Consider the following 20,505-nt stretch of genomic DNA (forward strand, 5'->3'; position numbering starts at 1 on the left):
AGATACAGAGCCATGCTTATTAGAAGTGATTAATGAAATTCTCCATAGGTCATAGATACAAGCAAGATAGAAGCTGAGCAGTTCCATATCCAGACAACTACATTTGAGAACGTATTAATAGAAAGACAACGCAAAGAAAATAAACTGAAAGAATTAATACAAGGCCAATTTCCCTTCCAGGGAAAAGATACCTGGAAAATAAAAGCAGACAAAATGCGTATTTGAAAAGGCAGTATAACACATTTCAATAACGCAAAATATTAGTTATTTTTTGCAATTGTTTAAAACTAATTTTTTAGAGTTAGTTTTTATAGAATATCAGCATCAGTGACACATATATTCTACTTGTTTAAAAATAATTTCCTTGGTCTATTTAATACTCATTTTAATACAGGCTTTTGACATTATGCTGTTCAGAATTACATCAAATCTATTAAACGTACGAAATAAGGTCAAAGGTTAGTGCATGGGATATTCACAAAAAAACATGGACAAGTATACATATGATTACTCATTTGAGACCTTTGACCTGAAAGAAAAACGGTAAGTACGCCATCAATGGGAGGGGGAGACAGCAAACCAACAGATTTCCAGTATCTATAGACATATTACATATACAATTACAATTTTCAATTCTCTTTATAGCTTGTCAGAGTTCTAATTTGTTAATACTATTCTTTTCTCTAGTTTGGAAAGAAATGGATTCTTGATCTTCTTAGAAGTTTCTTTCCCATCCTTCTCCTGGTATTTAGTTCACCTGCTAAATATAAGGGCTACACTGAAAACTAAATTAATGAGAACAGTTTGGAGAGAAAAGGACTTTCAATTTGCTCTCTGTTCCAAAGCAGACCCCCTACCCTAAATGAATCATTCTCTACATTCAGGCCTACAAGCCTCCTGGTTGCTGTAAGCCCACGGACAACATAAAATAGGTGGAAGAGGAACAGGGAAAAACATAACATTTTAGGAAATGGTACCAGATACGCTCTTAAAAACAGATAAAGCAGTACAGAATTAATATTTGAATAGTTACACACTGTATTTGTAAGAAATTGTAAAGCCACTTGTACAGAAGGGGCAATGTAAAATCACACCGCAGGTATTCCAAAAGGGATAGTTATAAAAATGAGAGACAGCCTTAGTTGCAAATGGCTGTGGTCTCTAAAACAGATTTTGAGGGTGCAATTGCAGAGTATGGATACATTTCTTAGATATGAGTGAAAGAAATGGCACCCGCTATGATGCCTGGAGCATGTAGATGTGATGAAGAAAGAGGGACTGATATTTGGTGCAAGATAAAAAAAGGCGTCTGCAGCATTCAGAAGAGGGCTTGACAAAATGCTTTTACTACTAGGGCTGCTTAAAAGCAAGGAAGATAGCAAATAGTTCCTAAGATGCACAGGAATGCACAAAGATGAAATAGGGACAAGAAAATTCTGTGAAGGTGTTTATTACTGTAGAAACCGAAGAACAAAAAGGAATAACTTTCCAGAAAGACTTCTCTAGATGAAACACAAACATGTCCTCTGATTTTTGAAATGGTGGATGGTGGTGATTCCAGTATGACATTCTAAGAGGACATCATAATGTTTGCAGAAAGGAACACACAGATACACAAATGAGGAATTTGTTTTGAATACCTGGCGTGAGGATGTTGTGGTGGCTACCCAAACATCGGGAAACAACTTCTCAGTATGCGATAGGTAAATAGAGCAATTTTGGCATGCTTCCCATCACACCCAATGCAAGAGTTAAAACAAGATTAACAGGCATTGCTAGTGAAGGCTCAAAGCTGTCGCGAACAATTTAATACTAGAAGTTACTGACTTACCAAAGTACTGCAGAGTTGTTGAGACATGCTCATGGCACTTCAAACGCCGTATTCTCTCCATGCTCTGTGGACTTGCACCAGTGGCCATACTTTATTACTTTAGCAGTTTTGATTAATCATACTGTTGGATTATTTTGTTTCATATCAGTTGCTGGAAATCACTGTTCCCTACCTCTCCTAGCTTTGTATATAAGCAAGACTATATTTATATTAAATTGTCACCTGGCACTGGAGCTTGAACTCGCAATCTTTGCCCTGCACCCCTTGCAAATGTCCCAAAAAGAAGGCTGAAAAGTCCTGTTCTGTTTTTTTGCTCTCTCAGGTCTTATAAGTCTCTAATCAGCAATTTAGGATTGAAAGGGACCTCCTGGCTTGAGACTATTATCCTACTACTGCAGGAACTCAGTCCTACAATGTCCTTCATAGACTTAATCAAGCTCATCTTAAAAACAGAGTACTTTTACAACAAATGGAAAAGGTACAAGAGGTTACAGTCGTTATTAGTTCACCAAGTAGCACCTATAAGCACGCACCTAGAGAACCATCCTAGGAGACAGAAAATGTGTTCAGACATCTAAGGAAGGAAGGACTTGAATTCTTTTCTGCAGACCCCAATGGTGCTTAGCAAACTTTTTCAGCCTACTGCTTAGTGTCTTCTTTGACCACAAAGATACAACACTGAGCCCAATATGGCCTATCCACCTTCCCTTACCTCTGACAAAGAGGGGAGCGGAGAAGGAAAAAAGGAAAACTGCCCACCTGCATGAGACAGAGAGGACATGCAGAACTCCATTTAAAGGAGATTAGTAACTATTTGTTTTGTCAAGCTTTTGCTAGCCTACAATTAAGTTTATGAATACCCTCCTAACAACCATTTAGAAAACAGAAAACTGAACCACACATACACACACACACACCATACCACACCCCTGTCAATTGTCCCAGTATCAAACGACCAGCTAGAACTCAGTTCAGTTAACTACTTCCTTGAGTCCCTATTGAGGTTCTACTCCTTAGCTCTATTCATTACTCTTGCCTTTCAGATGAGGTAAGGAGAACAAACAAGATTAACAGAGCTTTTTGGGTTTGGTGGTTTTGGTTTTGGTTGGATTTTTTTTTTTTTTTTTTTAGTAGGTGTGGTAAGGCTGTGCTCTTATTAATGAGAAATGTTGCAAGAACCAAATATAATAAAATACTGCTGGAGTAATACCCTTGTTTGTTTTGTTGCCTTTTTTTTTTCTGCTTTCAAACAGCAACATGTTTTAGTAGAGTATCCAAGCACTGTTAATTATCTTATTTATGGTCACACACTACTAACCTTTTGTGCTTACACAGGAAAGTTACATCAATCACAGCTTACCCTTATGTACGATTTAAGTTATAACTGTATCTGCAAGCCTAATCAGTACTTCCTAAAGTCACTTATCAAGAAACATAAAAACAAAGTACATTCAGGCATCTTGTTGGATTGATTTACTCTCTCTGCAGTCAGATTTTGAACTCAGTACTTGTTAAGACATGTAGATAATATGGACCAGAAGAATGTCAGTTGGTTCTGAAGAAGCAACTTGCATTGGTTAGGTATAAAATTAGCACTAGCTCCAAACTGTGCTAAGTATTTAAAAGCATTTTGTAATTGCTTCTTCATGTCTAACAAACTAATCAGATTAAGCAAGCCCCATCAGGTAATAGACTTCAAATACCTTTTGATATTTTAAAATGACAGAAGACTCTCACTAATATATACGTTCTCCTCCTCAAGCTTAAAGAGATAAAAGAAGATAAGGGCTACAATTTTAAGAGCAATAAGGTTGGCTATAAATGGCATTATTTGCACATAGTTTAGAAACCTGCGAAATAACAAATTACATTTGTAAGTAAGAAAACATTTTTAATTACAACTAAAAATACAGTCTTTTAACCAGGTTAAATCCACACAGATGGTTTGTGAGTTTATAGGAATCGGCTTCATCAGAGATATAACAATCATCCGGCATTTAAACCTTCATCTGAATGATACCAGTGGCTTTCCAATTTTCAGCTCTAATTTCAACTCCCAAAGAATTAAAGAAAACATCACAACAGAAATGAGAAATTTATAGATAGAAACAATAATAAATAAAACCTTGTCATGATATTTCATGTGCAGATTTTTTATATACTTAATGACTTTTCTTCTGAAAATGAATTTAAAGCAAACAATTTTCTCAGAATGTGAACACAAATATCCATCTTGCTATTTCTGCATTTCTTTTTAAAAGCATAAGGAGAAAGTGGTTATTATACAATTTAAAAAGCAACTGAGTGTGCAATGTCAGAAGAGTACTATTAGAACATGAGAATGATACAGAGAGTTGCACAGGTTTTGAACTGGCTTCAGTGAATCATAAGTAAGTATAGAACAAACAGACAAAAAGTCACCAAAAAAGGTAACATAAGCAAAACCCTACTCAATCAACAAGCATCTACACCACACCTAGCACTTCATACCTGCTTATTACAGTTCAACCTAACATCTATACTGCCTTAAGCCTTTAAAGTGCTCAGGAATAAATATAGCTTAACTTTCCAGAACCAAATTTTGCAAACACACACACACCCCTCCATTTACTACCAGGGGACAAGACCAAAAAAAAAACAAAACAAAAAAAAAAAGAGTCTTTAGATTTTCCAACTACAATCTCATATACAGAACTCTCTTTAAATCAGTTGAAAACTAACAAAAAAAGAACTCAATTCATGAGTTTGTATGCTCTCTAGTTGAGAATTCTCGACACAAGAAATACCACATGGGTGAACAAAGCCCCTCTAGGCCACTACTCCGTTTTTAAGAGCGAGAAAATAAAATGCCCTTCAGAGAGAGCGCAGCCATATCCTATACTCAATTCCCTTATTACTCACCCAGGACGTTCAGTTATCGTGTTTCAACAGTTAGAGGATAAATCCCTACCTTTAATGACTGTTTATAGACTTGCTGCCCATGAAGCTGCTTACTCCCTTCCTGAAGCTGCTAGAACAGCCTGCCTCCGTAACTTCCTGGGGTAATCAGAAAAATCAAGGTCAGCTGCTTCTCCAGAAGAGCTTCCTTTCACCTGTTCAATCTGGTTTGATACTTGCTGCAGTTGGTGTCACCTGGTTCTTGGATTACAGGATCTAGTGAATAACAGCTGTGTATCTCTCGCCTCTACTCCCTTCACGGTTTTGCAAATCTTGACCATATCCTCCCTCAGCTTTTTCCTTTCCAGACAGACGAGTTACAGCTTCTTCAGTCTCTACTCATCTCTGCTCAATCCCCTTAAACACTTTAAGTGCTCTTCCCTGTGCCTTCTCTAACCACAGTATGTCCTTTATAACAAGGCACAGTGAAGTGCCATTAATGGTTTTAACACTTTTCTACATGAAAATGCTCTGAGCCTATGGTCAACAAACACCCAGGACAAAAATTTCCTCAAAAAGTTACAGTACTGCCAGACAAGGAATAATAAGAGATGAGATCGCACTTAAGTTTGTTTATAAATCATTCTTTCTTCCTTTGTTAAAATTTCTGCTCAAGGACATGGAACATTATGTTTTGTCAGCACACAGGCTGCACTGAGAGAACAACTGCAGCTGCATCACAGCTTTCTCCTCTAAGTGAAAAACTGATTGGGACACCCCATGTTCCGCTGCTACCCAGCTATACATCAGTTCACTACAAATTACCATTTCACACTTACAAGATCCACAAAATGTGGTGTGATCACACAGTAGTTATTTTCTGTTGGGAACCACCATTCATAGCTGTAATATACAATTATGGGTGTCACCCATATAGGTAGAATAAATGCTACTTTTGTGTTAGCATCAATTATGTGAGATAATAAGGCCAACAGTTGCCTACAGCAAAGGCAGACTCTTCTGTACACCTTTATTGTGTTTATGGGGAATCTGTGAACGGGGCCACAAGACATGGCAAGCAGATCTGGAAGATACGGTTGTCTGGTAACACTGCAGTTAAAATAGGTAATATACATTTCAGATGATTAGTTCCATCTGGCAAATTGGTAAGGCAATAGAACAAAAAACCTTCTTTAAATAAATTAGTTTGGCTGCTTATGATCTCATACCAATTAACAAGCAAAATTAGCTAACACTGTCTTAGATGACTTACAAGGAAGGTTATAATTCTACTTTGCTCTGTAGAAACCCTTGAAGTATGTGCACGTATAGTCAAAACAATCAAGGCACTAGGAAAAAAAACACTTAAAGAACTGTACGTGGACCATCGTGGTCCAGAAATCTGCTGGAGAAATTACTCTCTCTTTTGCCAACAGACCAGCGCAAATCAGGAGAAAAGCAGGAGGGACATAATCTTCAATTTAACTTACATACACTGTCCAGTCCAATCAAGTAGATTTGAAGAAACACAAATCTGGAATTAACAGTGTAATATTTCTATATTCCTATGAGTGTGATAAAAACTCTAGTGGGAGGAAAACACAACAGGAAACAGTGCTCTCCAACTGCTGCACTCTTGCCTTCATCCAACAGAATCAAGTTCTGAATCCCTCAGAGAAACATTCCATGTCAAGCTGCATTTCTTGTTCCTCAGTAAAAACCACTGACAACATCAGTGTCCGACTTAAAAGCAAATGAAATAAATTTCTCTCTTGAAAAGTAATATGAAGGTGTCCCTTTGGACAACAATAGAAGGTTATTCAAAAACACTTCTGAAGTGTTTATTAGCCCTGTAAAACGTTAATGAAAATTAAAAATGCTTCATATTTATGGCATTTTGTGACTTTTTATTATTTTATTTGAATTTGATTTCCTTATCAGAATTTGGAATTCCAAGATTCCAAAATTTTTGCAACACAGAATTTCTGTGTTACATTCTGGAATTTACTGGAGAACAAAAATGCCATGTTTCAGTATTGGACTGTATACCTTATATACCTTAGATTTATGATAATAGCTTAATTAATAATTAATCTTATAGTTACTGTCTCCACAGCTGGGTTGCTATAAGTATGCAGCAAGTAACAAATACAACAAACAGTTAAACACAGAAAAAAACCCAACTACTTCACGTTTTGCACACTTCTTATTCCGAAAACAATCTACGGTTCACTTGCATCTCTTTAATGATAAAAGAAGTACATGAACATCACTATATTGTTTATTAAAATATCAAGTCGGGCAATAAAAGATTGGAGCTGGCATGTACAAGACATCAATATTGCGGCGTAAAATACTACTTTGTCTGCCAAGACCCCATAAGTTGAGTCTCTGGGAGTGCCCAGTATTTCCAAGAGATATTAAATTGTGACAAGTTGAAACTTGGTATTACACATTAATAATTGTATCACACAAGTTAATAATTCTGGTTTCAATTACTTTGGAAAATTATTGTGATATGGAACTTTAGAAGGTTTCACCCCAAACTGCTCTGTATCTCCGTACTTAAAATGTACACTGAAGGCAAGACAATCAACATTTAGTACATCTGGAGTCTTCTATACCAGGAAACCATTGAGAAGATATCCAACTACAGTCACTATTTGAAGTTGCTTTTCCCGAACTAGTCAAAGAAAACAAATGCATTACAGGATTAGCTGCCTAGAAAACAGTAAACGGAGATGATACTAACTGAGTGTTCAAGTTTGAAGATACTTTTCCAATCCAAACGTCAGTCTCCCTGAGAGCAGGTGCTATTGTAACTTTAGGTACCATACATTTCAGTACTTGCTTCAAATGAAAAAAGATCGTCTTTGAAAGAAATACAGAATTGTTAAATACAAAATTATATGCATATCTGGAGTTTGAAATAAAAAAAGTTTTGCAACAGCATGTAACTGTAACAGGCAAAGACAGGACAATACCACATACTTTGAGTTTAAATATTTGCACCAAAGAAAAATCACTAGGTCATGTTACAATAAATGTACAATGTTATGAGGAAATAATTAACTCTGAACACATTAATTTTCAATAAACTGTTTTACCTGACTTATGTCGGTCTGCTGAAGATAGGAAACTGGGAAGGCAGAACATTGATAAAATCAAGCAACTCTGACTTGCTGACAGGAAAGGTGGAAGGTTTGGGGATGAATATAAAAGCTCCTAGAAGTAACGTTCTCTCCTGAGTTAGTATTAAATAATATACAGTAGTTAAATTCAAAATACTACCATCACTGTGAGACATTTGCAGTACAACATTCCATGAAAAGACTCTTAATTTTTTTTACGAGGGTCTGATAAATAATTTTAATAAAAATTCCTCAGATAATTGCACCAATTGCTACTTTTCAGCATTGCTACTTCCACAGCAAGAACAGCTTTATTAAAGCTGTGACCCAAGAAACAAAAAGAATACGCGTAAACATGGAGGAGATACCAACATATCTCAGGGAAGCCTGAATAAAATTTACACTTGGTTCAAATCTAGACTTAAGCCCACTGTTAACCTAAGAATGGTTCTGCTCTATTTGGATTTTACTAAATGAGTTACCAGTGGAATAAGAAAGTAGTTCAGATACGCAAAGGAGATGAATTTATGCAATGATTACCTACTGTCTTCAATTGGCGTTACAGTTTTAAATTTATTTTACCTGGAAGTAACTAAAACTTTCAACACAATGGTGGGTCTGTATGCTTGATTCTGAGACATTTAACTTCAGAACCTCATTTTTAGAAGCTCAATACTTACCTCAAAGCCAAAGGCCACTATTAGCTTGTAGGATTTGAGTATCACCTGCTAAAACCTAACACCTAATTTAATGTTAACTAGATGTCAAATGGGGCACCAGATTTGAGAAACTTTAATGATTTGTTTTATATGTGACAAACAGAAGAGCTTTTAAAAGGCTCTATAATGAATATCATGAGAAGTTCTATGTCCCAAATAAATTGGATTGATTTGAATGAAAGTAAGGTTTCATTTTCTTTTCTAAGCCATCTTTACTAGAATGAAGATCAAGTTAAAGCTTATGTTCAGTTTTCTTATCATGCATTTAATTAACTTATCATTCAAATTTCATTAACTTTCTTGTTTTGTCTGATGAAACTTAAACCTTCACTTTTATTAAAGGAGTAACTTGATCTGTTAAATCAGAAAGACTGTCTGAAACTTCTTTTCCTTTGAAGATCGTTACAAAAACTTCAGTGAAAGAAGCATTTACCTTGGTGGGTCCATAAACCACTTCTGAATTTGTAACTTAAAAGTAAGCAGGGGTAAAGTTTGGATTTTAAAAAGTGTGTGGCAGGTGGGGGTCAAATGTTCTTCTTTTGAAGAACTTTGTTGTCTATCAGCTGTGAAATTACACTTTTATTATATAATAAGTGAATAACAGAAAAAAAAGCCCCACCCAAACCTCCCCCCACCTAAAGGACAAACACAAAAAGCTAATTGGAGAATTACCGTTAGTATTTAAACCTTTGTCAGGTGATAGCTTGGAAGGCTGCTGGTAGGTTTTTTCCAGGATGATGGAGGACAGGTGGATTGCATCCCTTTTAGTCAGCCTTCTCTAAGCAGGGACTGGAGCAGTAGGAATCTGAGTGGCTTGTTTAGCAGGAGGAGAAAGTAATATCACTTTAATAGTCGGGATTAATTACGCAACTGTATTTAGCTAATACATTATGTATTAATGCATGTATTAATGAAGGGGTAGGGGGGAAAGCTGTGGCGTTTTTGAGTGCTTGGGTGTTTTGTTTTTAACCAAAGCCAGCTGGTACTGGAAACAGAGGACTGACGTTAGGGCATGGCTCTGTCGGCGTACCCCTCAGGGCTGCGGCAGGCGGAGGTGAAGATTCCCGTAGAGCTTGCGCCTCGTAAATCCCCCGCGCCTCGCAGCGCGGAGGGCAGCGTGCTCAGCGGCCTGCCGGCATGAGAGACGGCGGCGGGCGGCCGCAGCACCTCAGGGGCAGGGCCTCTTCCCGCCTTCCGCCGCGCCCGGGCTGATTGGCGGAGGGCGGCCCCGGTCCCACCCCGCCGGAGGCGGGCTCAGGGGACCTGCCCCGCCGGGAGCTCCCCGCTGTCCTGGGAGCCGGGGCAGTGCATGGGGCGGGAGGGCGAGCGGGGACCCGGACGGCAGCTCTCCGGGCCGGTGAGGGGAGCCTTTCCTCGTCTGAGCGAGGGACCCGGTGGCAGTATCTCCGCGGGGGTCGACGGCAGCGCCGGTGTATGCGGGCGGTGGGGTGCCGGGACGGCAGCGGGGCAGAGGAAAGTGATGAGAAGTTGAGGGAGGACGGAGCCGAGGGTGCCCTCTCCTCTCCCTGGCCGGCGCCGCAGCAGGTGCAGCAGAGCCTGGGCGGAGGGGACAGGCGGGCCCGGCGCTCCCGGCGCCGCAGCGGAGGGGCTCCGGCGGGAGCAGGGCCTCAGGCCGGGCCGGACGGAGCCGCGCAGCCCCCGTTCGACTGAAGGAAAAGAGCGGCAAGCGGAGCTGCGAGCAGCGGCCAGCGGCTGGCTCCGCTTTTCGGCTCGTTACCAGAGGCAGCGACGTGGAGAAACGGCCCTGAAGGGAGAGCGGTGAGGGAGCTCGGGAATGCCCCCGGGGGCAGCGGGGCGAGGCGGGCCCGGCTCCGCCGCCCCTCTCTGAGGCGGGGGGCGGAGGGTCCCTGCCCGGGCGGCGGGGAGGTGGTAGGCTCTCCTTTCACCTTGATGATTTTTTTTCAGTTCCCCCCTCTTGCTTTCTTTCCTTCCTCCTTCCCTCCCTCCCGTAACGCAAGAGGAAGCCCTGGGCGCCTTGCATCACCCCGCGGCGGAGAGTCTGGGGGAGAGGGTGCGGTGGGGCGGGAGGAGGGAGAGCGATGGCGGGGAGGGGGGATAGAGCCGTGGACTGACTGGAAAGAAGCCGCAGGGGAGCGGGAGGCCGTGGCGATGCGGTGTCCCTGAGCAAGGGGAGCGGCGCGGAGGGGACGGTGTGACCTGGGAGCGTGTGGGGGGAAGCGCCGCGTCCTTGCGGGGGGTGCTGAGGGGAGACATCTTTGGGCGAGAAAAGGACACCCCCCTTTCCCCGCCCTTACCCTGAGCCGCTGCTGTGAGGAGAAGAGGGGTTTGGGGGCGGCGGGGAGCGCGACCGTCCGTAGGAGAGGGTTTCTGCCCGCCGGTGCGGGGCACCTGTGCGGGCGGGCGGGAGCCGGGCGGTCCCTCCGCCGCCCGCCCTTCGCCTCAGGCGCCGCAGCGGGGAGAGGCGCGGGCTCGCCTCGCGCCGCCGCCCGAGGCCCGGCAGGTGCCCGCGCTGCGCCCTGAGGAAGTTGAGCGCCCCGAGTCCTGTGAGGAGGAGGAGGAGGAGGGGGCCGGGGCCGAGGCGAAGGCTCGCTCGTGCCGTTCCTCAGCGGAGGGCAGGCACTTCGGAGGAGCTCGGGGGATGAAGCAGGCGGTGACAGTACGTGGCGGGAGCGGGGTGATGGGGCAGGCGATGCCGCAGGCCCCGGGGCGGGGGGGGGGCGCTGTCTTTCGGACACCGACTTCGGCTTAGTTCAGCCTTGCGTTTCGCTTTGCCCCTTCTACATGAACTAATCGGAGCGGTTGCTCGGCCCCTGGTATCGCCGTGAGGGGCTGTCGCCGACAGCCCTTCCAAAGTTACGTAAGTAGGGCAGCCACATTTGCTTGTGGATACCCAGTAAATATTTGTATTACCGGCTGCAAACTCGAAGGTGTAACGTGAGGAACTTCATGTGAGAATTTAGCCTAGGTGTGCTTTCCGTCAATGTTTAACTGAGTTTCGATCAAAGCTGCCTTGCCTTTGAAGGAAGAACATTGCATAATTGCTGCTGTGCCTCCCCTGTGGGGTTAAAAAGAAGGAAAACGGTTCAGCATAGACTTTTAAGGCAATATGTCAATAAAGTTGTGGTATTTAAGCAGATATTAAATGGTATCTTGTCTTTTATGACTTGTTTACATATTCGTTTTAGTACTGGCTATGGAACAGTAGGAAATCATTAAAAAATAAGCAGCCCGTTTTGCATGCTCAGCAGAGTTGCCTGGGGATGAGCAGCAGTGGTAACTTTAACAGTAGAGATCCTTGAAGGTGTCCCCCCTCCAAAGCAAACACCTTGAAAGTAGTATTTTTGTTTTTTTGTCTTATGACTAAATGACTTAGTTTTGGGAGTAATATCCCTTGTTTCTAGACATTTATTCTAAAAATCGTCATGGTCACGTTTCCTATCTGAAGCTGCTTGCCTGTTTTTCCAAGCAATTATCACACAAGGTCACTTATATATTTTAGCTGAGCTAGTTTTATAACAGCAACACAATGTAGTGTGTAATTAACCTTTAGTTCACATTTCCTTGTTTTTGTTCTTTTGTTTTGGTCATTGATCCAGGCTGAACATGGGATACTGCAGTGGCTGTTTTTTTCAAAACTACTAACTAGTTCGTGCTAGAGTCTTATGTTCTTTCAGATGGCTTTCATGCTGTTGTGAAAATATTTGTTGAGGTACAAAGAAGTGAGTACTTGGTCTGAGATGCTTGCATTTTATTTTTGCCTTTTGCACAACATTTGTCGTCAACATAAGCTCCTTGCAGGAAGCAAGAAAAGAAAACTTTTTGTGATATGCCTCTATTAAGTATATAGACTCCAAGGTGAGAATCATGTTAGAGTACTTTGTAAACATGCCTTACATTTTATATTCTTAGAGTGCTCTAAGCAGTTGTGTTGTTCTGAAAGCAGGATTTGGATGGAGAAGCCTATGGGACTTACGAGGGCTTGAGGAGAGGGCACCTGAGACAATCCCTGTATCCTCATTCTGCGCAGGGTGGTGTCACCTGAGCTTTGTGAGAGTCTTCTCCTTGCCTGTGGGAGTGGAGTGGAGGGCAGCTGACTCACTAAGGAAGTGGTAATGAAGCAGTGGGTTGGTCTTACACACTGGTGGCAACTTCAACTTAGTGAATGGCTACTAGCTGTTGTAGTTCTTTGGCAGCCATTGCAGCTACAGCTTGGGCTTGGCCTGTGATCAAGGCAGGACTCTGTCGTGACTCTGGATTGGTACTGTATGATAAACTTAGCTGTTTTAGTTATGGTTTAGAGAAATTGCAGGGAGTCAAACTACCATGTTCTTGAAACTTTGACGCCGTATTTATCATATCTAAAACACTTCAAAGGTTGTTATATCTAAATCAGCCCTTTGGAATGAAATGTGTTAGTCTGCTCACTTGGAGGAACTGTATAGGGTTAGGAGATGAATGCCGGGGTGCTGTGGATCATGACAACATGGTCTAATTAGTTTGAAAAGAAAAAGTAAGAGAACCTGCCATAATTCTCTGCTGTATAGAATTTGCTACAGGTTGACTTAGTTGATTTCTAGCAATATGTTTTATTCCCAGGAATGGGGGGGCAGAATCAAACTTATCAATCTTGTCTTCATGTGGTAGGTGTGTTACTACATGTGCGGACATTGGGTGAGAAGGTACTGTGTTAAGCCTCATCGTGCATAAAAGAGTGACACTGAGCATGGCTTTGTGTATGGCCATTTCTGTACCTGTTGAGACTTCTACAGAGGATGTGTTTTGCTGCAACACTCCCCCTACCACTTCAAAAATGTTTTGTAATTAATTACACCAATAACTGTAACAACAATGCCGATTCTGACTTGATTATTTTCTAATTGACCTTCCTGAGCATGAACTATGTTATTTCTGACTAACTGCCAAGCATTTTATTGCCCACACCTACTTTCCTTTGTGTTTTCCACTTTGGGCTCTTTAAAGTGCTTCTTTCCACATCGTTGTTTTAGTCAGGTTGCTTCCTTTAGATTAGTTCTGAGAATTAATCTTGGTTTACTCCATCTTGGTTGAGTCCCTTGTCAGCTACTTACTAGAAAAATCACACTATGGTATTAAAAGCTATTGAGATATTTGTTGTAAGATCATATTCAAGAGATGCTTACTAAATGAAATACTTTTTCTCTCCAGATCCTAACTCTGAACAGAAATGCTTTTATGTCTGTTTCAGTATTATAGACTGCTATTTAAGAAGAGAATAGGATTGTGTTTGAGAAATGCTGATACATTAGAAGCAGTTGAAATCATTCACCTTCTTTTGTTGGGATTTTTATTCTTTGAAAAATTTTCAGTGTGGATTTATCATTTTTGTTTGTTTTAGAAAGTATCTTTGGGCTGAAAAGTGACATTCCGATACAGCTCAAAGTGTTTATGAATAGGCATTGTAGAGGGCTGCTCTTCCTGTTTTCCAGTAAGTAAAACACACTAGAACCATTTAATATAATTCTGTGTCCTGAAATGTGCTGTGGTTTTTCTCCCAGGGAAACTATGCTTGGAATGAATTTCCAAGATTTGTGACATGAGGTTTCTTGAAGCCTTTGACAAAATATTTGTAGTGTTTTATGATGCTTGGGATATATATCTCTTAAATGCTCAGTGTGTGAGGTCCTGTTAATACTCCTTGAAATGAAGTAGTCTTTACGTTGTCTGTAGCTTTGTCAAGAAAACCTCTAGGGAATTGATCACCTTTATTTTTCATTGCAAGTCCATTAAAATATTTTTGTTCATAATGTTTTATCATCTAATAGGAGAATAATTTTCGGCTCTCCTTTTTGCTGTTACATAATCCACCGTGCTATTTTTGAATTATTTTTTATTTTGCTAATTAAATGAAAGATTTTGTGCTACAGTTCTTGACTTGGAGCCCATGTGTTGGAGTAGTAGTGAGTCCTTCTTTTTGGAAGCTTCTGAAATTTTTACTTTTTAATATAGAATTTTGTGTATATTCTTAATTCCTAAATATGGGAAGAATTGACAACACTACCTGTGGTTTTATGGAATAACTTAAATGTTTAGCTGTGAGAAACAGTACACCTCACTGACTATACCTGGGACTAAATACTGTTATATTCTTGCTAAGTCTTGAACTCTTTGATCAGTAGATTGTGGGTTTTTTTCTTTTTTAGAAATAGAATAGCTACTAGCCCAGTTCAAAAAGGTGGTTTTTATATGGGAAGAAGTGATGATAAATGGAAAAAATACTACCAAACTTTGCATTTTTACAAACTGTAAATGTAATAGTTATGATTTAAGGGATTTGAAAGACAATGTAGATAACTGTTTTCTAAATTATACAGTTAAAAGTTGCAAAAAGTAGTTGTAACCTGATTTGTTATGACAATTTCTTTTAAGTAGGACAGTTGTCATGCACATAATTTTATTTGTGTAGGGGAACAAGTATACCTTTCTTCTTTGCTCTATGCTTTTCTTTCCTCCTATGAATGGATGGTTCAGCTTCATGAGAAATAAGTGACTTAAGACTATTTTCCCTTCCTACTCAATAACTGAAGAGAGAGTTAATGGGAAATCTTGGGTCAGCTTTAGATTCTGAACTGAGTTGGAAATGAGCCTTGATGCCCTGGTGAAGCATTGTGCTTTTAAATATCAAACCAAAAAATTTTCAAGGTTGTCTTTCAGTGTATTTAAGGGGAGGTAGCAGTGTGGACATAAAAGGTGGAGGACCTTCTGAGTTCCTTAAATTAAGACACTGTATTCTATCAGAGATATTGTTTTCACCCATACATCAACACCAGTGTTTAGAAAGTTATTTCATACATTTGTTACACATGAGGATTGAGTGTGTAGCTGGAGCCCAACCTTCAGACATTAAATTCTGAAATTCAAGGCCTCAGTTGTGAAGATTTTGATTAAAGTGCGATTACATATGCTGAATTTGATTTCCCCCCCCTCCTGGATGTTGGAAGTTACTTAAGTCAAACGAATAAAGCTTCGTGCTTTAATGCCGAGAACACCAATTCATAAAATGAAGGTATTGAAAAAAGAACTGTAAAAACTTTCAACAAAAGTAAAGTACTAGCATTAAAAAAACCCACTGTGGCCAGTACTCATGTGTTGTTACTTACTTGCCTTTAACTTTCTTTTCAGGGCATCATTGTTGTCCTCCCAATTTAATGTTTAAAATTAGAAATTCTCAAATTCAGAGGGAAGTCAGGTATTTCCTAGCTTACACTATGAATGGGATCAAAGAAGCATATCTCTCTGAATGAAATCTGGGTTAGGAAGAGGAATTTTGGCCAGAATACTGCTTTAAACATGAGAATAATTTAAATGACATGTAGATGCACAGTTCACTTTTGAGGTGAAGTGGGAAGTGTGGCTGAGGAGCCCGCTGCAGCTGTCAAACCCAGCAGAGTAGTGGGATGCGCTTTCTGCAGTGTGCAGTGCCTGGAGAGGGAATCTGCTCTTGTGGATGCGGTTGTCTGTCTCTCCTCTTAGCTACACCTGTCCTCGAACTAATTGAGAATGCAGATTTAGTTACTAATTTGTATCTGTTTTGTTTTGTGGACAATAATGATTTCCCTCCCCCTACCACAATTTGATTAAATATTATTTGTCTAAGACGAAACATGGCAAATAGACTTAGGAATAAGAATGCAAACATAGGACATCTTGTGCCAAATACATAAATGTTTCATACTGTTGGGAATTCTACAATGAAATATTCTTTCAAGTGAGCACTTAATTTGGTTTCTCCCTTCTCACTTTGAAAGCTGTTACTGAGCTGTGGTAGTAGTTTACATTGTATCTGTTTCAGATTAATTAGATTTAGTGCTTTTTTTAAATGGCATAGTTGTTAGAGAATGTAGATGCTGTATGCAAGTAGTTAAATGTTTGTTTAAGTTTGCTTGGGAAGCCAGTTCTGCCAATTTATTGTAATGCAAACAGGTGCTGAAAAGCACTTTTTATAACATGGGTGTGCTGAGATGTTAAACTTGGACCTTGGTAGCAGTATCTTTCTCAAGAGCATTCTTGGCTAGAGGATTGCTGCAAGTGAAGAGCTCACAGATGAGGTTTGGCGTTGGCAGTACTCAGGATAGAGTAAGTGCTGCAGGCAGCACTGCCTTTGCAGGAGTTGCCCTTGGGGGAGTGAAAGGATTAACCAACTCTGGTGCCTACGGAGTCAGTAGGTCAGAAATGTTGGCTAGAAGGGTCTCTGGAAGGTCTTGTACAAATTTCCACTCAATACAGAATTGTTGGCAGTATAAGATCGGGTTAGCTGTGGCTGCTCTTCGTGCATGTGCCGAATACCTGCAAGGACAGAGGTTCCCTGTCTTCTCTGGTAACCTTTTCCAGTGCCACACTACTCTTCCAAAGGAAAAGACTTTCTTGTGCCAGTTTTAAGCTGCAATTACTGTTCCCTCCAGTAATGGCAAACTGATAGCCCAGGAATTTGGCTATGAAGCTAAATGGGGAGATCTGACAAGGTGGATTGGCTAAGCTGGAAACAAATGCATGCTCTGATCGCTCCCGTTTTTTTGAAAACTATTGTTTCTATGAGGTTGCTGCCTGGTTCCCAAGTCAGGCTTGTGTCTGTTCCTGATAATCCTCAGGGCACCAGCTGAAATTGTGTATATAGCTTGTAGGCCATAGGTACTGCTGGCTGCAAATGTTCTTGTGGGGTAAGAGGTGGGTCAGTTTTTCACACGGGAAGCCTGCTGTGCTGATATTTTAAGTGAGCTACAGGCCATGGGAATCTTGCTGCTGCATACCTTGCTGGCAAGAAAGATCTCAATCTCTTCTGCGTTCTTCTAGGGTTCTCTTCCACTAAGAGTCTTATGCCTGAGTGAACTTGGAGGAGACTGTCATGGTAGTCTAAATAAAACTTGTACACCAGTGTACTGTAAATACCGAGAAAGATTTGTTGGAGAACTAGACCCTTGATTAAGCCTTGCTGGTCCTTGGAAGAATGTGGTTTTTTTTTCTTGTCCCTGGGTTCAAAGAAACTGAACTTTGGGAGGTGTTTGTTGGTATGTATGGTGTTTGCTTCCTGGGTGCAGAAGTATCTCATAAGAAATTGAGCATAAAATACTTGTGGGAAGTTTTGTTTACACACATTTTTCTTCCCAGTGCTCTGAAGTGGAAAATTTCAGGTGGTTTTTAGTAATGTGGCTGGATAGGCCAGTCTAGTGTTTGGGGCATCCATTGCTTGTGGGGCCTGAAAGTCTGTAAATGTGAGCTGTTGGTGTGAATCTTGTGAGGACGCAGATTGAATCTTGCCCAAGGATGGTTGATGAGTATCCTAATTTTTCTTTCTAAGTTGAGAATTTTGTAAAATAGATCCAAGTGTGGTGTACTCTGTGTCAAATTTAAGAGTGTAACCTAAAGCTGCCATATTTCTTTAATGGTTCATAGTGATGAATCTTTAATTACTCTGGTTTTTGATACTGTGGTAATTGTTTAGCTTATTTATCAATTAGCTTTATTTTCATGAAGGTATGCTCAAGAAGATTGCAGTATTCCAAATAATTTAATCTCAACTACACTTTTTATGAAGCAGTCAATCTTGCATTGAGCTACTTACTAGTAAAATAACTTGACAGCTTATAGCAGGGCTGCAGTTAAGAGAACACACTTTTGTTATAAACCCCCATCGGATATTTGGTATTATATAGTGATAGTGTTCAAAAAGTTATTTGCTTTCCAAGTGGAGGAGGATCCTCTCATCTCCCAGAAAGTGCAATTTCAGTGGGTAGGAACAGACACGTGCACATGGAGAAGCACTTGATGTGCATTTAGATGACTTATTATTGATTTGTTTTGGCTTTACACCCAGATCATCCTCTGTGAATTATAGTCTTAGAGCTGTGAATTACCTTTATCTTGACCCTCTGCAACCTTTGGATCTATGTCTTTTTTTTTAATATTTGAAAATTAACTTAATCCTCAGATTGTCTTTGAAAATCCACAAACCCTATCTTTAGACCCTTTCCTTCCTGAAGTTATAATCCAGTCTTAGTCAACTACTGATAATAGAAATTGGCAGGAAGTCTCTGCATATTTAAAAATTGTTACACAACCACTGCAGAAAAACCTGTCTTTTCTTACCCCTTACAGGAGTGTAGTCTGCACTTTTTAGAAGGTTCCTGAGTTAATTTTTGTTGCCTCTCACTCTAAGTGATGTGGTCTTGCTCATAAAGTCAGAGTCTGAGGCTTAAACTACACAGAGGGAAAAGCTGTTACATACAGCACTTCTATCCTTATTCTAACAACTAAATTCTTCTAGGGCATAGTTCAAAGCAGATGCTACAAAACGCAAATCTGAAAGCGAAAGACAATTTGCTTTAGAAAAATCCTACCTCTAAATTTCAGAATAGAACCTAATGATGAACAGACTGAACAAGCTCAATGTTGTTGGAGTATGTGTTGTTGCTGCAGTCTTGAGCAATTTAGCTATTTTAATTGAGCTGAATAAGAGCAAAACATTATTAAATCAAGTATTTTAACTTTGAATAAAGTTGTATTTCCCATTGCAGAAACAAACCTACTATAGTTTCCCTTGTGGTTCTGTTTGTGTGGCTTGTTAAAATGTAGTTATTTGCTATAGGATGAAGTCAGAAATGGAACAAAGAAATTCATTCAGTGCTTCTAGGTGTCATGTGATGGCGTGACCAGGGAGAGCTTGTACCAAGCTGAAGCTAGCTGTAGTGAGAAATGAAGCATCCCTCCAAACAACTATTAAAGTTAAAATAAAATCCCAGTAAAATGTGTTTAAGACTAATGTTGTTTCAGATTCTGAGGTTCATTCATGCTTGTGTGATGGCAGTGTATAAGTATAGTTTGTGTTTGTTACACCAACAAATTAAGCTTACTACAAAGTTGTGCTCTCCAATTTCTGCCAGCCCCTTCTTTGGAGAGTCCTTTTATCAAAGGAGAATCTGTCATTGACAAAAGGGTTTAAAATTGGACAGTTTTTTTCCTTTTTTCTCTTTGATACTTCATTCAGCCAGTATTTCAACCTGTCTTTTGATGCCAGTGTGAAAGAGAAGGCTTCCTGGGCACCTTCGACCCCTCAGTGGAGGCATCTTTATCTCCATCAGCTGCTGTGGCACTTGTGTCCCCTCCTTTCTGCAGGTAGAAGCTTTTCTTTTCCTTTCTGCACTTACTCCTGTAGGTCTTGACTGTGCAGTGTGAAGCATGTTGCGGTAAGTTATTGTGTTACTGGCTTCTTCTGGGCAGTGTGCTGTCCCACAGCAGGAGCAGGGCCAGCAGTTTGTAAATAACATTTTACACGGCACTGGCGTCTCTGGGAAATGTGGAGTAACCTGTTGACTTCTCTGTGTTAATACTCCCACCCCTCGATGTCACAACATTATTTCTAGTTGCTTGCTTTCTGGTGCAAAATGGCTGTAGCAGGTTGAGAAACATTGCTTTCAGATCTTGGTATTTGAGTAAAGGTCTCCAGAAGTTGAGGGGACTCTGCTAAGGGGCTTGTATGTTATATACCAAAATACTGTGTCTTCTGTGAATTCACAGTAGCCATAAGGAAGATGTATAATTTGTCAGAAAGCATTCTCACGTTGGTTTGGATAGACTAGACAAATCTCTCCACAAGGAATGTAAGTGTCTGACTTCCAAATAGATGGCTTTTTCATTATATGTAGTCAGCATTTACCTTGCCAAGGTGCTGGGAGGGGAGTAACCATGGGCAGCAAGGACAAGACCTGCATAATAGCACCAATGTGGAGAAATCTGAGTCGCTTGCACACAGAGTCAGGTTGCATTCGGTTGAAGGTGCCTAGGTTTCGGAGCAGGCTTTTGCTTCTCAGGTTTCTGTACTGTGCTTCATTTCTGTCCTGAGGTCGGGAATGGCCCATCAGCTCCATTGCAGCGCCCTGTGCTGTACGTGGTCAGCTTTGCTCTGGTGTGGGGCCCGAAGTAATAAGCACAGCCT

The 20,505-nt window shown here is 40.6% G+C and overlaps 1 protein-coding gene across 1 annotated transcript in view; it reads left to right on the forward strand.

Moving 5' to 3' along the window:
- The first annotated feature begins 9,907 nt into the window (after positions 1-9,907).
- UGT8 (UDP glycosyltransferase 8) overlaps positions 9,908-20,505 on the forward strand; it is a 46,753-nt gene continuing 36,155 nt past the window's right edge. The window contains exon 1 of the mRNA XM_082316390.1: positions 9,908-10,337. The gene's annotated coding sequence lies outside the window, so the exon portion shown is untranslated. The remainder of the gene's footprint in view (positions 10,338-20,505) is intronic.

The sequence above is a fragment of the Platalea leucorodia genome, assembly GCF_965183815.1.
Source record: "Platalea leucorodia genome assembly, chromosome: 6".
Taxonomy (NCBI): domain Eukaryota; kingdom Metazoa; phylum Chordata; class Aves; order Pelecaniformes; family Threskiornithidae; genus Platalea; species Platalea leucorodia.